General features: G+C 43.2%; 1 protein-coding gene across 3 annotated transcripts in view; it reads right to left on the reverse strand.

Moving 5' to 3' along the window:
- SHROOM3 (shroom family member 3) overlaps positions 1 to 12,904 on the reverse strand; it is a 115,861-nt gene that overhangs the window by 85,401 nt on the left and 17,556 nt on the right. For 2 of the 3 annotated variants that reach the window (XM_080408012.1, XM_080408011.1), the window contains exon 1: positions 1 to 3,896. This exon is cut by the window's left edge and continues 24,934 nt beyond it. The exons of the other annotated variant lie outside the window; for it this stretch is intronic. The gene's annotated coding sequence lies outside the window, so the exon portion shown is untranslated. Of the gene's footprint in view, positions 3,897 to 12,904 lie in introns of those variants that run through there. 3 annotated transcript variants of the gene reach the window in all.

Consider the following 12,904-nt stretch of genomic DNA (forward strand, 5'->3'; position numbering starts at 1 on the left):
CACTTTGCAAAATTTCAATTTTCAGAACTGTTCTCAGTAATAGCTAGTGCTGTTTCATGTCCTGCTGCCAGGAAAGGTTTCTCAAAAGAAATTACTGTTTTTCCATAACACCAATCTGTTGCAGATAGGATTAAGAGAATGCAACTCAGTGAAGAGTCTGATCCGAGCCTTGTTCCAGACCACAGAAAGCAGAGCAGCAGCACTGGCCAAAATTAAGTAACTCTGTGTTTACTCCTACACGTTGCATCTTCTGATAAAGCAAGAGCAAACTGCATCTTGCAAACACTTTTTGAATTTGACCCTTATTATTTGTACTGTTATTAAAAAGGTTTTAGCATAAGAAAGAAACCACATGACTTTCTGCTACTGAGTGTTGCTTTGAGAACAAAACTTACATACCTAATAGGCACAAGCTATACCATGCATTCAAAAAGAGCTGCATTCCTACTTAACGAGGTTATTAAAATGGCATCTCTTCATTTGTTTGTGAATTAGCTCTGGAAATGACATGAAAAGTACAATCATCAAAAAAACATTCAAACATCACATTTGCTTGTTGTCATGAAAAAGAAACAAGAAGGTCTTACCGAGGATGGAAAGCATTTGGTAAAGCTCATCTATTTCACAGGACAAATCTCTTGAACAGTTCAAGACTGCAATGGCCTCTTTCAAAGCAGCTCTCAGACCAGCCATGCTGCTACGCCACTCAGTGCTTTTCAAGCACAAAACCTTCACACCACATGTCACTAATAAAATAAACGTATTTGGGCCAAATAACTCCATGCTGTAACTCCCCGGGCAATACACCTCTGTCACAAATACACGTGACCTGCTGAATCAGGTTGCAGTGCCACAATGATGGCCGTAACACCCTTTGGGCTGATGAGGACTACCCGATACCACAGGGCATACTTGGAGATTTTTGCTGCCTGAGGGCCTGCCTCTGCCTTTTGCTCTGATTTTATGTCAGCAAGCACTGTTGGCTCCTAACCCATGAGCAGGGCTCATATGAGATACAACCATGTAGGTAACGACTAGGAATAATTAGAAGCCAGTGTCCTGATTTCAAAGCCAGTGCTGTATCCAGCACACCTTACTGCCTCCAGCTCACTTGCAGAGGATTATTTGGTTATTTGAAAAATGTTTTGTCTTAATCCCCTCATTTCAGCTATTTCTTTTCAACAAAGCACTTTAGGACTAGACTTGATCCAAAGCATCCACTGGATAGGAACCAGGTCATGAAGTTGACCAAGCTATTTATAAAAAAAAAGATATAGGACATTGCAAAGGAGTTGCTCCACCCTACCATCTGCTAAAACAGAAATTCAGGATCAGTCATTAATGCCAAGTAAAGCTGACATTGCTGGACCTTTCTCCATTATCTGGACAGCACATTAGCTTCTCAGAGTGTCCGTTCCTCAAGGCTCAGACAAAACTGGGACAAGGAACAAAGCACCTTTCACCCCAGAGCATGTTGTGGGTCAGAAGGTCGTAAGACAGCTCAAATTAACCTTGTGACTGTGGCTAAAAAGTTCAGGGCCCTGGAAAATACTCCTCCGCACATCTCCCAGGGTGGGTCAGTGCTGGGAAGAACAAACATGAGTGTGGGCAACACTTGGCAGCTCAGGCCTGCAAGCTTTTACTCACATGAGTAATCCTTATTGTCTGATTAGTCCCACTGCAGTCATGAGGGGAGGGGGTGCCCATGTAAACCTGCAGAAGGAGGAGAAGAGGCCTTAGCAATGGCAACTGTGCTGAGACATACATGGCGGTATTTTTGCAGCAAGAGACGAAGGGTCTGTTGTGGCTTTTCCACAATTCCCAGTTCATCCCTTTGTTTTTCCTTTCTTTTCTTCTAGTATTTGTCCTTGTCAGCAAGGCAAAAGCCCTTGGAAAGAACTGCCAGTGGTTTCCTTGTGGCCCACACACATCGCACGCTGGATGTGCTGTGCACCAACCATTGTGTGGCATTGCATCACATCATAGGTGCATACAGGGGATGTAAAGGCACAGAAACACCCCCAGGAGAGGCTTGGAGTAATAAATATATTACAGGAAAACCTGTTTACAAGAACTGTTGCAACTCCTTGTTACAGATCCATTAGCTTCTCAGGCTGTTCAGTTCTGTTCAGTCTGCACAACTCACGGGGTCAGTCCAGCACTTACTGCTGCCTCCTTAAACAGCATGTGCAGGAGAAGAGGCTCTTGCTTCACCACTTCCATCAAAGGACAGGTCTTACCTGCAATCTGCTTTTAGTGACCAGCTGCACTTGTGTATGTAAACCACATAATGAACAAAATACCCTCAAAAGACATATGGACAATTTGCAGAGTAAACCCAAACTCTGTGCGGTTCCTCACCATTTTTTGCCCAGTTCTCTTAAACAAGAGCACAAAACAAATATGGCTTACTTTCAGTTTACTCTGAAGCAATGCGCGCGCCCACACCCACACACACCCATTCCCACACCATGAGCTGTAAAATGGCTTCCAGGCCTGTGGCTTATGATTTATCTTCAACTTCAAACAAACAAAGATACACGTAAGGGAAGGTACAGAAGTTACAAAGCTGCATTTCCCTGGGTTCTCCTCTGCAGCAGAACTGCTTTATGGTAGCTCCTGTGCCTTGTCTTGTGTTCTTTATTTCTGGCGAACCTTACAAGAGCCAAAGCAGTGCAGAATCCTCAGGTGCAGGGACATGCCAGAATTCTAAGCATAAAAGTAATTTTCAGCCATTATCATGGCCTACTGGGATGGCAGTGAGCAGACTACAAACAGTGTCAGCTTCACTTTTGAAATTCTAAAGATTCTAACACTTATGGAGAGCTACAGGTACCTGGGGTGCTCCGTTTATTACACATGCTTGCAGAGGTACTGGAAGTACAAGCCAAATTTGTAGTGCTCACGGTGCCAGCCCCACCACAAAGACAGAATGACCAGTTAGGCAGTGGAGAAGAGGTGAAGCAGAAAGGCGAAGGTCTACACTGGCCCTGCGACCAGAGTTCCCATCTTCCAAGCCGTGGAGAGACACCATAACTAACTACCTAGCAGTGCAATCGTGGCAACCTTCCAGCTACATGAAGTTTGAACACTATCTCTCTCCACCAGCAGCAACGTCCTGTGTGTCCTTCCCTAGAACTGGCAGCTTCCCCCTCCTGGGCATGCTGGGCTGAATAGGCCTGGGGGCTCCCATAAGCTGGATGGGAGGGAGAACGATGAAGAGTCTGCTTCTCTTTTTAGTTTCAAAAGACTCATTCTTGGGTGACTGCAGCTGAGGAAGGCGATATTTTTCTTTCACTACAAAGCACCCCTCACTATCTACTTAGCAGGAAAATCTCCTGGGCTGCGGTTACAGCAACCAAGTCAAAGTACAAAGGCATTCCTCTGAAAATTAGAGAGACAGAGCCTATTTTTTTTCTTTTAATTGCCATTTCATACCTTCAGCGGTGAAATGTATTTTGCAAAGTGCTTTGCACATGGTAATTAAGCCTCATAATATTCTTCACCTTAGGATGGACGGTCACACACACTGCCTGGACAGAGAAATGCAAATACACAAAAGCAAACATCTTGCCTATCATCTCACAGTGAATATGTGGCACAGGCTGAAATGAAACCCTGGCATCTTGGCCCTCTAATATTTGAACTTATATCTCCTTGACACCTCCAAATAAAGGAGAAAACTCTTTTCTGCTCAGCAGTGACAATCTGGTTCCTATTCTACTGCTCTCCTGCCAGCTAGCCCTGCAAGTATAGAGGCTGCAAGCGGAATGCACAGGGACCAGACTGTCCCTTCAGCTCTGCAGGTGCTCCAGCCTAAACAGCGAGGAGCCAGTAACACATTGCCAAAAAAGTCAGGGTAATGTTTCGTGGGGAGAAAGCGACTGTCAGTTTGCAGGCTGATACAGGTTTCTCTGCGACTCTAGGGCCCATTTATCATCGAAGGCCCGTTTATGTACTAAGCAATTACTTTTCTGCGCAGTGGGTTCCTTTTCAGAGTAATGGAAGTTGGCTAGGGAGTGATGGGATTTTTTACAGATCTCCCTCTTTCTTGCGGAGCCACCATTTGTATTTTTCCCTAGGCAGTTCCACACAACCTGACAAAGACCGACAGGCTAGTGCTGTCCCTGACTGCTAAGGTCCTATGTTATTTTGATGAAAAATGTGGGACAAAAGGAAGAATGCTGACTAGCATTTTACTCTACAGTAAATGGACATTGCTTCAGCAAAGTTACAGGATTTCCATCCCGCTTGTTATAGGACCAGCCCAGTGGCATACCTTTGCATTGCCAAGCTGCCTGTGCACCTTCTCTTTGCTTCTATCCAATGACTGCACAACGCAAAACACCAAGTTGCACAAAACTGCTCCAAGAGGAAGCAGTTACCCATCATTACAGCAATGCAACAAGAGTCTGAAATTGTACACCTAGTAATCAGACTTTACACAATGTAACTACAAGCCTTTATTTTAATGTTTCCTATGAGGAAAGAGGTATACTGCTGATTTTTTACAAGTAGGTATTGGTTAATTATTCTTTCCTTAAGCTTCCAAGGGGATTAGGGCTGGGTAAACAGTGAAGAATAATACTAGCCGCCTTACTTCCAAATTTAAATGATGTTAAGTGCTGACGATTTGTATTTTTCTTTGCCCCTACCCATTCACATGAAGGCTTGCCGCCTCCTTGCAGAGCACAAGATATGTACATGTATTAAGACCGCACACAGGTCTTATTGAAGGGCTTGATTTCAGACACACCAGAACACTTCCTGTCCTCCATGGTGCAGAATCAAACTGCGAAAAGATGATAGATGCTTCCCCCTCAGCCACTCACTCTGGCTAAGCTTAACCTTCAGACTCTGCAATAAAAGGCAGTGTGGAGCTCCCATCCACATAGAGTAGCAGCAGGGACAGCTAGGTCACAGAGACACCTAGCCCTTGGAAACCTCTTCAAAGAGATTGGGAGAGGGGGGACATTGCCTGACATCTCTGTATGCACCTTGCTAGTAATCCAGGAAGCAAAATGGGATAAAGTCACAGTCCCCATATCTCTCCAAGAAGCTGAAGCAGCAGCATGCAGGGATCTAAGAGGCTGTGTCCTACGCTACCACTAAAGCTAAGCTCCTGAGACACACACCGCAGCCAGCACCTCTGGCTACTTATGCTGCACACTGCCACCTCTGCTCCTAGAAAACAGTCATGGTCTGAAAAAGGCTACTCCAGGGTATCAGTCAAAATACAGATAATAAAAAGAGATAACTTTATGAAGTATCATCATCTGCTTCCATGTTGTTAAAGACAGGGGGCAAAGGCTACATTATTTGAATATATTTATTTGCTCTGAAATCACTTATTTGGCTCGGACAGGGTCTGATTCCTTCAACATGCCTTCTTAAAATAATTCAGGGAATTCTACCTCTTCCACACAGACATGATCACCTCTCCTTCCTGATAAACTGGTACCTCACGTCAGGTTGTGCTAATGTGTAATAAATATCCAGAGCTGAAGTTGCTGGTGTTTGTTTCTAGAGGGGTAAGGTCACTCAGTGCCTTGATTCCAGGCCTGGAGCAGTATCACTTGCTCTTGTCCTTAATGGTATCATGAAGCTTGCACCCTTAAAAGACTTCTTATCAGCAGCAGAAAAAAGAAACAGCTAGGAGGTTCCAAAAACTCCTGTCTGAAGGCTTAACAGGTTGATTTATGAGTCTGGGTCTCTCCCACTGTGGCTCAAAGTAAATGCTTGGTTATGATTTTGTTAAGGGCTGGCTGATCATTTCCTGCTTTGTCAGCTTTGCTGAAAGGTGCAGCCTCTGTTCCTCTTCCAGAAGCATGGCCTCTCTGATAAGAATAACTTGAAAAAACAAGAGCAGTTCAAATTCCAATAGCACTAATTCATCATTAAGCCCAAACTCCTTTTCATTAGATCATTTTAAAAAGCCCATCCCAGGCAAGGAAGACAGAACCAAACAACACGGAATAAAAGCACTTGGATCCCCAATGAAACACAAAAAGAGCTGTGTTTGCATTTGGTTGAGGAAAAGGTCAGTTCTTACCCGACATTAGCAGCCAACCTGACTATCTCCAGGAACAACAAGGCAGGGGGACTTCTCAGGTATGCTAGCAGCTGAGGCTAAACATGAGGCACTTCTGAGGTTTTAGCACACACAAGTGGCAAAATACCTTGTGCTGTCTATAAATTACACAGCTCTGTTTCCAAAGTGTGGGCATGCGTAACCCGTGAATAAAATTTTTCCTGCTCTCAGTTGGACACAATATATAGGAGGCACATCCAGGGATGGAACATTTATAGTAAACCAAAGGACAACTGGGCCACAAGCTCTAAATGGTTAAAGGGAGGCATGGGAAGTGTCACAACAGCTAAGCCAATATGTATTTTGTGCAACATCTTCTAGCGTGAAAGCTGGTTTTTATAATGTCACAGGGAACCTCAAGTGTCCATGAAATTAACAGCATCATCCAAGAGGCACTTAGATGTGCAAATAAAGTAGCTGTGTGCTTAGTCCTGGCTCCTAGTGTGTAACCCCTGTGCAGGAACAAACTTTGTCAGCTCCGATAAGGATACAGGCTGGTTACACAAAGGTGAGTGGCCCCAGAGATGGCATGTTATGAACCAAAGAAACACTCTGAATGGTTTAAGGGGACTAACCTGTTGTACTAGAGGGCAGATCTAAGGTGGGTAATCCAAGCCTAAAGTAATGCACATCTACCATACTCCAAGGAGTTTTGGTTTAGATATGGTGGATGCACACATGGGTCTTCGGGGGATACTTCATGTTGACTTTTAAGAATTCCTGCTAGTCAGTACAGAAATGTCCTTGGAAATTGTTATATTTAGTGCTCATCATGTAGAGGTGACCAGGCCAACATGTAGCATCTAAAAAATGGAAATTAAATTAAGCACGTATTTCTTTATGAATCACTGAAAATGCTGCATATCCCAACCAATTTAGGAACAAAACTCACAGCAGAAGTGATGCCAATAGAGCATACGGAATACCAAAAGATGAATAAACTGAAGGAAAAATGACCACAGACAGATGTGAAAAAGGCATGGAAAAATGTAAAGAGCAAGCTGGTAGCTGTTGCTAACCTTTCCAAAGAGAAATCACTATAGCTGAAATAAATCACAAAACCCCCACCTCTTTTTTCTCTGATGCTCAAGTATTTAAGAAACAGAACTTGCTCCTGCAGGATGATATTGGGAAAAAAGATCCTAAAAAATGCAAAACTGAAATAAGACTCAAAGAGTCAGTCTCCAGGGGGTACTCTTTGCCAGGTACATTACTGAAAGGAGCCAATTCTATGTACTCTGAAGCTCCCTTTGTTAAATGACACTAGAGACAACACACCAGTTAAAAGGAGCACTGATCTTTTTAGAAGGGGTCATTTATATGTTGCTAAAATAGCATTCACCTTCAAAATTATTTATGTTTTAAATGGTCTCTGTTACGCAAATTCCGGGAAGACATTTTTCAGGGCCAGGGCCAGGCCCAACCCCAGGTTGTTTAAGATTACTAGTTGTTATGTCGGGAAGAAACAAAGCCAGTAAGGGACCTGGGAAAGGAGGGACTAAGTGTTATCTGAAGGTGCCCCATGATAACATCCAAGGTATCACAAAACCTGTTATTCACCACCTCAGCTCTCCTATGGAGATAGGCGAAGTTCAGCTCTCCTATGGAGACAGGCAAAGTTCGGTGCAAATGGAGAACATGCCTTAGGGTGCCAATACCTGCGGTGAGCACACTGGGGGAATGACTGTGACAAGCATTAGTGTGGTTGGTGCTCTGGAGAGCTGGGGTCATACATTGCACGGCTTCAGTGGCAAAGTTGATGTTGTTCCATGTGGTTAAAGTTACTAAGGTGAAAAAATCTCTAATCAATGTCATTGTATTCCCATCAACAGCTACTGCAGTATCTGACACAGACTGACAGCTTAAGGAGCAAGGACACATTCCTTCAGCTCCCTTCCAGACAAAGAAGAGATGGTACCTAGGATCACACTTTATATTTTTGCTAAACAATGTGCCACAAACTTTGTAATTTCCTGAGGCTCTTTAATGAAGTAATTCCACAAACAAATTTTTCCCTCTTTCCACACAGAAATGTGGCACAATGAAAAGAGACCTTTTACTCTTAGCCTACACCAACCTCAAATGATTCCTTGGAGTTCTGAGAGTAACTTCCTCTGCTGATGTCTGCCTCAGTGCATAGGAAAGATGAGGCTTCCAGAGCAGCAGTTTTTGTGAGCTACCTTGAGCTTGCTCTCACTCATGTTTGCATGTATGCACCATATTATTTTCTCTCTGGCCCAAACACACTTCCTTTGCAGAAGACACACTGCTAGGGCAGAACTTGTGGTTCTTACTCCACATGGTCCTATTGACCCTTACAGAAAAATACCATACCGAGTGTAATCACACTAAGGAGGCTTAAAGACACCACTGTGCAATTTCTGTGTCTCTGAAATTTGAGCAGATATTTCTGCAAGCAGGTTTTGCCAGCCAGAACTGCTCACACAGCCTACCGAAATCTCCATAGTCATATGATTGAAGGCACTTTCCCCCCTGCAGAAGAATTTGGACTACCAGAGCTGTCCTATTAAAGAAATACCATAAAAAGCAGAAAGCTGGGTGTGTCTGGGCAGCTATTTGCCTCTTTTCATGCTATCATGCCTGCATGTAAGTGAGACACAAAGGGGAAATCTGCAAGTCCACAGTGCAAGGATTAGACGCTTTCTTTGCTAAATCCAGAACAGAAAAAATAGGTGCTGAGCATTCAGAGCATGGTACTGCCCCAGGCTGCACATGATCCATCTGTGTGGAGTGAAATAAGTAGAAAAGACCGGCAGAGAGGGAAGGAAGTCATGTCATTTGCTTGCCTACAGTCTCTCCCCCTTCACAATGATAACCATGAACAAATATACCTCTCTTTCCAAAATACATTAAAAATGAGACTTCTGCTGAAATATCAGCATTTTTCCACATGGATAGTAGCTGTTTTTACAGCAAATGTTTCCTGCTCCAATGACATGGGGGTAACTCCAAGTGTGACAGAGTTTGGATCACTGACACACCCTCAGATAATGACATTTATTTACCAGTGCTTGTCTGATCCTGCCTAGGAGATGCCTAGATGCACAGATCAAGACATTAGAGGCTACTCCACACCACTACGCTTAGAGCAGGGAAACTGTACAGCTGTAGGGATAGCTGTACTAGCATTATTTTTTTCAGAAAGGCTCAAGAAGAGTCCAGGTTAGCATACGTTACAGTGACAGCTGTGAGCCCACAGCAACTTCACCTTGTTTTTTATGCTCCCAGGGGACAGCTACAAAGATAAGAAAAGTGTTTATGAGCTCCAGAGCCCACACCAATACACCGCGTGCTCCAGGCTATAAAGAAATCAGAGTATGGTGCTCTTTCTCACTTCATCCTGAGACATGGAATCACAGTCAATCTGCAAGAGCAGGCATTTCAGAAGACATTTTCAAAGAGCACAAATGAATGGGGTCCCACAAAGATCAAGTCCCAGCATTACTCGTCTGTTGTGTGTCAAGGCTTGTGCTGTACTCTGGAACTCTTTGTAATGCATGGAGCTGTTAAAAGGGCATAATAAAACTGCAGGCAAGCTGGTAATGCCAGTTACCAACTTTTATTAAAGCAGGAATTGGCTACATTGATACTATGGGATGTAAGTTAGACGGAAGAACAAGACCAATAGTGAGACCCAGTGAGCTAATGGGTTTGGAGACTAAAGTTCACTCGGGGCTCACAGCAGCTCTCTAATATTCTTAGAGTACACCCACCCCACCTGCCACCCCCCAAATCTCAAAGCGTCCATCATGCTTTGGAAAAGCCCAGATCTCGCTCAAGTTTTCCTGGCTGCAACTGAAAGGGCCACAACACACAGCTCTCCTCAAGGTGCTCCAGGGGAACTGGAAAAGCAGCAAAGAAATGGCAACATGAAATCAAAAGATGAGAATTATTCACACTAAATCGTCTCACTTCAGTTGTCACCCCCAACCTCCTGCTCCAGCAAAGCAGAGTCAAAAACCGCACTGGAAACAAAGCCCTCCTTTTGTTCTCTAAAGACTAGAAGTCTTTTTATATTTAAATGAAAATCTGTCAAACTAATTAAGTGAATATGTAATGGTCTCATTTTGTACTCATTAGAAAACATCGTAATGGCCATAAATTCCTCTGACGGAGCGTGTATGTGTGAACATGAATGTCTGGTAACGTCTCACAAACTTCAGGCTGGACTATGTCTTTTGTCTTTAGGTTAGACCTTGTAAGACAAACAAAAGCCCCAGTATTGCTTAAATTAGATGCAAAGTGCTATGTTACAGCAATATTATAAGCATGATTCTTGTGCACACAAACAAACCAGGGTACGCGAGTGATGGTTCCCACCGTGACTGCAATGTGGCCCTTGTGTAGGTCTGTAATGCGATGCATTGTCTGAGATGATGTACAATTTTCTGCTTGAAGATATATGGGCAATACAGCTGTTGCTGTGGATTGCTCTGAATATACTGTCAGTATAACTTCAATGCAATGTGACATTCTTGGCATTCTTTTTGCTTTTTGATATCCACAGATAGAAGGAAGGAAAAGAAATAAAGAAATATGGACAAGCAGCACTGAAATAAGCATGTATATATTTTGTTCCATTTATAATTCACATTGTTTTTTAGCTCATTTGTCTTTAACAAAGAAACTTTCGTCGCGTACTGATGATGGGTAACTTTTAAAATAAAACTGGGTTGGGATTAAAACAGATTCCAGTCTAAATGAAACAAAAGTCAGGGAATAAACAACAGCAACAAAGACCATCTAATGATACATGTTGGGGCTGAGGCGGAAAATATTCAAGAACATTAAGGATTCTGGAGGGCTGCTGTGGTGCGGGAACAGCAACAACAGCAGCTACATTTTTTATAGAGAAATGGACTCCTGGGCAACAGGGGACAAGGGATAGAGACAGCGCATCTTCACATCTCAGTCTAGAGGCACAACGTCTGCGTTTAAATACAGATGGTGGGTAAACTCTTGGATGTGACCAGGCTGCTAGAGGAACACTAACCTGGTGATTGTCATGGTCCACAGCATCTCCAGCTGCATAGCTAGGAAAGACTTGGAAGTTTGGCAGAATCCATGACGTTTCCTGTCACAAGGGTTTTATCCAAGAAGGTGTGTGAAGGGATGTTTTCTGAACCTCCTCTACCAGCCACCACCTGAAGCAAGATCTCAAACTGGGTGAATCAGTAGGATAGTCCAGTACTACATGATGCCTTATGAAGCTAGCAACTGGGAAACACTTCTGGGGAGCTCTGACACAAGGAACAGGCAACTTCCATAGCCTTTTCCTTGAACCAACCAGTAGCTGATCCTAGAACTGAGCAGATCGAAGGCTTTAAATTTTCTCAAGATTTAACAACTTTTTTAGCCAGCTTCTTGTGGTATGAAGAAAGACAGACTGACAAAGAGGCAGTACTCCCTCTTCAGCAGGAGGCTTCATTACACAGTTTTTCTGGTGTAGGCAATTCTCATCTCCACTCTTGAAACTTTGATGCTTTTCAGGCTGGAAACTTGTAACAAAATGATGGCAAAGGAAATTACTCATTTTCACTCTTACCCACGCCCAAAGAAGTTACTATAATGCAATAATAATTGTTGCTGTACTGTTGCAAAAAGAGAGATTTCTGCTGGAGCAGCCTCCCACAAAACTGTGAGCTGAATGGAGGCTCTCTTGATGCTATGGGCTGGATTTTCAGGGGTAACACGGTGCCAGGAGCTGTGATGGGAGCGAGTGATCTTTACAGGAAGGTGAAACCTGAATATCACACAGCATCTCTGCTCCTTGCATTGTGCTGAGGCATTACGCTCCAACTGTGTAAAAGCATGAATAAGCCCCCAAAATCACATGAGCAGGTTAAAAGTCATATACTTGTCACAATTAGTATAGGCAGAATTTTGACTTGTCTTCTAGGCTTTGAATCATGAGAGCTAGAAACTTGAAAAGCAGATAGCCTCACAAATCTCCTGGTTCAGGAGCTGAAGCTTTAAAGCAAATATTGTATGTCACATACACAGGCAATAGCACTCTGACTCAGTAAAGAATCAAGCCTGCAGTTCTGTTTTCACTTATAAAACATTCTTCAGAATGGTGCAAAGTAAAAAACTCTAATAAACATTCAAGAGAGAGAATGACATTGAACCTTAATAATGCTTGGTCACCTACAACCTTCCTCTACTGAGCCCACTGTTCAAAAATAAAACAACCCAACATTGCTGCTTTTCCTTACAGCTGCAAGATTGTGGGAGCGTGTGTGCATGGATGAAGGCACTTATTCTACATTACAACTTTCAGATAGAGAATACAGCAAACCAAAGAAATGAAACTTATAACTTGATGCTAAAGTAAAATTAAATTGAGTCAGATTTTGTGTCTGCGTAGTGCAGCTCGTAACATCCATTTGCAGCTTGCCTTTGCTCATTGCTTTTTCCAGCTAGGCCAGAAATACTAGCAGCCTCATGTCTGTAGTTCCAGCTGCAGTCCACAGTCCCCAACTGCTACAAAGAAGTGGGAGGAAAAAGAGACTAAAGATGAAGAGAGCACTGCAGAACCATAAAAATACCCATACTGAAGAAATAAGCTCACTGAAGAAATAAGCATGACTGAAGACACCAAGTGCTTGATTTTGTGTTGTTTTCTACACTTTACTCCCCTCGTTCTTCTGCGGATCACTTACTGGAAGGGAAGGCTGTAAGAGCATGGTTATGACTGAGTAAGCTCCTGATTAAAGCTAAAGCCCAAATCTCTTGTTGCAGAAGCATTGCCATTTTCCTTGAATGAGACCAAAAGGAAAAGAAAAAAAACAT

This window comes from Falco punctatus, assembly GCF_963210335.1.
Source record: "Falco punctatus genome assembly, chromosome: 1".
NCBI classification, from domain to species: Eukaryota; Metazoa; Chordata; class Aves; order Falconiformes; family Falconidae; genus Falco; species Falco punctatus.